Source organism: Nannospalax galili, unplaced genomic scaffold, assembly GCF_000622305.1.
Source record: "Nannospalax galili isolate Female #2095 unplaced genomic scaffold, S.galili_v1.0 scaffold1142, whole genome shotgun sequence".
Lineage (NCBI taxonomy): Eukaryota > Metazoa > Chordata > Mammalia > Rodentia > Spalacidae > Nannospalax > Nannospalax galili.
Window position 1 is genome coordinate 101,210 of NW_008347291.1, and position 6,254 is coordinate 107,463.

Below are 6,254 nucleotides of genomic sequence, written 5' to 3' on the forward strand. Positions count from 1 at the left end.
CAAGAAATTAAAAAGGAGGGAGGGGCCCATGGGAGGAGATGGAGAGAGGACTGGGAGGTTTGGAAATGATGTAAATACATTACATATGCATAAAATTCTCAAAAATAAAAACCAGTAGATTCATTTAGGACCCAATAGAACCTGCCTGAGAAACAGCAGTAGGGGCAGTTGAAATGATCAAGTCTAGTCAGGCTCTCTGACTGTCACTTAATGACACCTTTTTCACTTTGATTTAAAAACAGTTTCACAATTACAGAATTTGTTCTTAGTTCTCCAAAATAATATGCAAAATCTACAGTTTAGAAAGAGACAAGATTCAACCTATATAGTGAACTACTTTCTCCATGTTTTGTACTTTCCAAATTGAACATTCATAAAACGGCATATTTATGTTGTGTTATATGCTATTGACAAAATTTTCTCAAATCTAACCCCACAAATTCTCAATTATCTTTATTGTAATGTCAAATAAAGTATATATCTCATAGCAACTAATTCTATTACCAGAAATCATTTAAGAAAGTCTTTCTGAACTCTATCCAGGCTCCCCAGATCAATACATGTGAAAGTCAATTATGGGACACTAATGAAGATAAATTTAACTAGAGCACTTTCCATAGCATATATAAGACCCTGAATTAGATCTCCACTTTTGAAGGAGGAGAAGTTGAAGAGGAGGAGGAGTGGGAGTTGGAAATTATGTGTATATATGTGTGCCTGTGTGTGGGCTATGTGAATGTGAGTGCAGGGGCCCATGGTGGCCAGGGCCTTCAGATCCCCTTGGATTCAGAGTTACAGAAGGTTGTGAGCTGCCAATGTGAATTCTGTAAATTAAACTTGGGTCCCCTGGAGGAGCTGTATGTGCTCTTTACCGCAGAGCAATCTCTCCAGTCCCTTCTCCATCTTTTGAGCAATTATATGATAAATAACTGCTATAAAACTATTATGAAGAATGGGGAATTTGAGTCTGTTAGAAAGAGAAAAGGGAAGACAAAATGTTGAGTAAAGGCATTTCGAATCAATAGAATACTGAAAGAGTAAACAGAAATATCAACATAAAAATAAGGTGGACACTACATAGATGCTGACGATCAGGAGCAATGAAAGGAAAATGAAAACCAGTAAAGAAAGCAAATGAAGGAAGAAAACCACGGGGTTTGTTGGGATCGTTGAACCTGAGCACTTCCCCTCGATGTGCTACACTATGTGAAATCATCCTCCACCTCGGAAGTTTATGTAACAACAAGTAAAAATCCACTTCAGTATGTGCAAAAATAGCGTTCAATGACTATTCTTGCCAAAAGTTCAAAATTACTCAGCAATTTGTGCCTACAAATAGAAACTTCAAATCATGCCTAGAGAGGATTGCTCATGACTTCTAGGAGGCTCCCAGGTACTTCTGGCAAGCGACTGAGATAGGGAATAAAATTAATGCACTTCTGTCTGAGCAATAGATGATTTTTCTCATATTTCCCAAAGTAGAATCAGCTGTATTATTCCTCTCCTAAGAAACAGACATTATTTGAAGTGACTCAGTATTTCTGCAAATCTGATTTTCATTTAACTAACATTGGTTACAAAGTGCTGTGGAAATTTTTGCAAGAATCTAATTGAAGTCTGGTTTCCATTACAGACTCTTTGAATTTCTACTCTCTGTTTTTCTGCAAATCATGTCTCTTTCCAGATACAGTGTATATACTCATATACACACATGAACACCTACACATTCATACATATCCAAATGCACACAACCAAACACACATGCACACTCACTATACACATTTCTCTATGTTTCTTTATTGTGTAGTAGTAAACTGTTCATACAGCAAATGCAGAGAACTATGTGGTCTCTATGTTCTACAAAAATAACAAATCTAGGGAAACTTGGTGTCAAACAATCCTGGTTTTGTGCCTACTCTACCACCAAGTCTTGTGTCACAAGCTAAGTTATATGTCTCTGAGATTTTCTTTTTATTTTATCAACTTCACAGGACTTCTTAACTTATCAGAGACTTATTGCTACTGGGTGAGGGAGAGTGTGCCTTACGATCTCTAGATGGGCTGACTAGACTCCAATGGATGAATTTGCACTGAAGGACATCTGGTTACAAATGCTTGACTGGATAGGACTTAAAATGAGGTCTAGTGGGGGGATGAAGTGAGCATGGATGGGGAGGGGTTCTAAATTTGATTTAGAACTGTATGAAATTACTAAAGTTCAATAAAAATTAAATGCTCATCAAAGTACAAGCATTACCTGTCACCTTTAACCTGATCATCATTTAAATTTTGATAATTTTGTAATAAGCACCAATATTATCAGCTAATATTTTATAAAATATTCTGTTTTCCTCACTGGAGTGTTGGTTCCTGATTGGGAAACCATAAGCTTACTTCTTATATGATTTTAATAAAGCAAGATAATTTTATGAACAGCAGAATCCCACAGCCCCTTTGGAATGAAAAATGAGCAAGTGGACCTGATCTACTGCAAGGTGTTCGGTGATTGAAATTGTGATATTTCATAAAGCCATAAGCAACACATAACTTTCATTTAATACCTTCATAGTTTCTTCAGAAGACAGTCTATTTTGAAGAAAGATCATTCTAGTTTTATAAAGAACATAAAGGGATGAATGATGAATAAACATGAACTAATCTGACCATCTGGAGGAATCTGAAATAGTGTAATATTTCTTGCATGATTTTAAGTGAACTGGCTCCATCCATCATGATGGGATCCCCTAATTCCTTGGATCCTGTGCCAGATCCTCTCCCTCAGTCTTACCGTCCACTTGTCTTCAACAAGAATGGCTGCTCACAAGGTAACTGAAAATGTTGAAACTTCTAGGGAAAAAAACCCATACAGTATATTTTTCCAAGTAATCTGTGATTTATTTTTTACAATTTCTCTAGGGAATAAAGTCCCTTGCCTTCAATTATAGTGCTTTATATTACCACTTAGTTTTCCTCATAGGGCTGTATATAATTTAATTTTGACCTTAGGAATATGACTTAGTCTTTAAGATGAAAATGAAAGTTTCTTCACTTAATTGTTGAATAATAGAAAATTCTGATTTGCTTCCCATCTCCTTGTCATTCACATTTTAATGGCTTTATTTAAATTTTCTTAATTTGTATTTAACATTTTCAAATGCTTTATTCACTCTATAAGTATAAGAAAAGAGCATCAGTTGAATTTCTCATTTTAAGTATGTAAAATCTCAGGCATAGAGAGATGGCTCTGTGGTTAAGAGCACTGGCTGCTCTTCTAAAGACCCAGGTTCCATTCCCAGCACCCATATGGCAGCTAACAAAGTCTATATATAACTCTAGTTCCAAGGGATCTAACACTCTCTTCTGACCTCCATGGGCATTGCACAAGATGGGTGCACTTATATACATGCAGGCAATATACTCATACACATGAAAAATAAAAATAATAGAATGAAAGATATGTAAAAATAAATAAGTAAAAAATTGTAAGTGTTTTGTCCTATTTACCTGTAAAGAGAACTTTGTTCTTCAAATTATGTTCAAATTGGCAAATCAAATGGAGTCATAAAATCACCACTAGCCTGAGTCTCCCACATCAGAGATTTCAACACTGCTTCACATATTTCTCATTTTGAAATTTTTCTTTTTGTAGTTGAGAATTATACTAATTCTCCGATTCTTCTATTAGCTTTCATGTAATTATTTTCAAATACTATTACAAAATGTAGAGCAAAGTATTTCTTCTCCTCTCTCATAGTAGTCATACAATACCTAAGACATCAGGTATATATGTAGTTCTCCACACACAGCTTGCATCCATATGTAAGTAGAGATTTAATAGTTTTCTATGTGATGATTAAAATTTCTCCACTCTGAGTAATTGCATTATTTCATTTTCATTATTATTCCAAAGAGAGGCAATTTTAACACATTTTCCAGAATAACTTGAAGCAGGTTACATAAAAATACATATACAATGAAGTTAAAGGGGGGTAAATAGGAATAAGAAATCAAAGACCAAAAGATTTGCAAACATGGGGTCAACTTTGGTGGAATAATGAAGGTTTCCATTAGCTCTGTTCTTTTTTCCTTTTAATCCTATCTCATTTATTGGGCTTGCTGACAGAGCATAGGGTGGGGGTTTATTTGCAGAAGAGTGGGTGCTCCACTGTGGCTGTGCTGGAAAGTCCACACTCAAATATAGATCTTGTGACTTCCCAACTGCCACATAAATTGGTGAGAGAGGTGCCTCATGGCATTCTCAGCTTATATATCCTTAGCCACTCCCCCACATGCAGCCAAGGTTGACTGATTTGGTAGGAAAGGTAAATGACTCCCTCATCGACTCCTTGATGAGTGTGGGAAGAAAGTGTGACTATAGCTTCCTGGCATAGTGGTCCAAGGACACTTCCAGGTAACACTCCACCCCTTCCTCTTGTTCTTACATTCTTTCCATCAACCTCTTCTGAAAAAGTCCCTGAGCCTTGGAGGGGGTGGTAGGTATGGGATGATCTTCTTCCCACTGTGGCAAGGCACTGAACTTTTGAGTCTCTGCATCATTTGTTTTCCATGGGCTGTTGGTCCATTTCAGTGGGATTCCATCTACTATAAAAACACAAACAGCAAGAAGCAAGAACATCTAAATAGTGGCTGTTATAATAACTTAACCTATGGGTGTAAACACAAATTCTTGGATGGTACTTTAGCAGGTGCATCACATCCATTTAACAAAACAGAGGCTTTGCAGTGGCTTCCCCTGCACACGGGGTTGGCCTGGTCTATAGTACCAGTTATGTGTTCCACCTCTAGGAGTAGGTATTATACCCAATCGAAAATTTTCTGGTTATACATACACTAGATGTGCCCCTATTGCACCAGCTGGAACATCTTGTTTGACATGTTGATAGTGTAGCATGTGGGATCCATCACTGAGCAGAATTATAGGTGACAGTTCTTCCCTAGCCATCTGCATGTCGCCTTCTGGCACTATTAAAGCCACCCATCCAGTGGCAGGGAGTTTCCAGCTTTGTCCAAGCTTGATTTCTCTCACATCGTGTGGTGCCTTCAGTAACATGGTTTTACTGTCCACTTCTGATGTACAGCCAACATTATTGGCAATAACCTTTATTGTTTTGGGGACTTCTATGGTCCCTCTGGCCAACAGCTCATGGGAGGGGCAACATACCTCTGACACTGGGATTTTCATTTAATAACCATATGGGTTCTGATAGGGCTTTCTTCCATCCTTTCAGTGTTCCTTCTGTGCTTAAGGTGTTTGTTTGTTTTGCTGTGTATTGGCAGAAGTTTTCCCTTTATTCCCATAGTCCTTTGTAAAGCACTCCCTCCTCACTTCCCCTTTAACTATCCCCTTCTTACATATTTCTCCCTTCATAACACCTTTGTCCTACTATTCTTCTCTCTCAGCTTAATAGCATTATTTCTATATGAAATTTTTTATCTTCCAATCCCATTTATTTAACATGGGGTAGCCAAGGCCAATGGGCCCAGACAGCAGTGACTGATCTCCTGGCCATCAATTTGTCCTTCATTCATGTGTTTCACGAAGTGCAAACACAACCTTATCTAAAAATGCTACAAAGTTACAAAACTCAAATTTTATAGTACTGACTGTAGAATAAAAGGGAAAAAAGCAATAAACATGTTGCCTGCAATTTAACCTGCAATATCAACATGCCTGGCAGGCTAAATAGGGTGGCTAGGCTCCATCATGACCCTGTGGAACTGGCTCACCATGGGCCTGGAGTAGGCTCTGTGATGACCCTGTGGAACTGGCTCACCAATTTCAGAGAGTAAGGCAGAAATGGAGGCATGAAAGACAACCATTTATGGTTTGGAGAGACCCTTCCAAGGTGTTTAACCCTAAACGTTGAAGAGATTTGCGTAGGGACCATGGCCAGGCTGAACAGAAGAGCAGCTTGGTCCTCTTTCCTGCAGATGTGGCACAGCAACAGCAAGGACATGATGAGGTATTGGCTCCTATAGTGAGGTTTGCTTATCCCAACAGGCTCTGCCACCAGACTCTCAGGAACTGATCAGAGTGAACTTTTCAGCTAGAAAACTATAGGGCACCCTTATTGGGACAGTCCAGAACCAACAGCAGCTCTGCAGCAAGAATCCTCCTGCGGAGAAAACGTCTCAACTGCTGTCTTCAAAGACTGCTGGAAAAGGGATCCTTCCCTCCTGGTCCCCCTTTGGCTAAAGAAGTGATAAAACTTAGCTGGGGGAAGGTGAGCTTT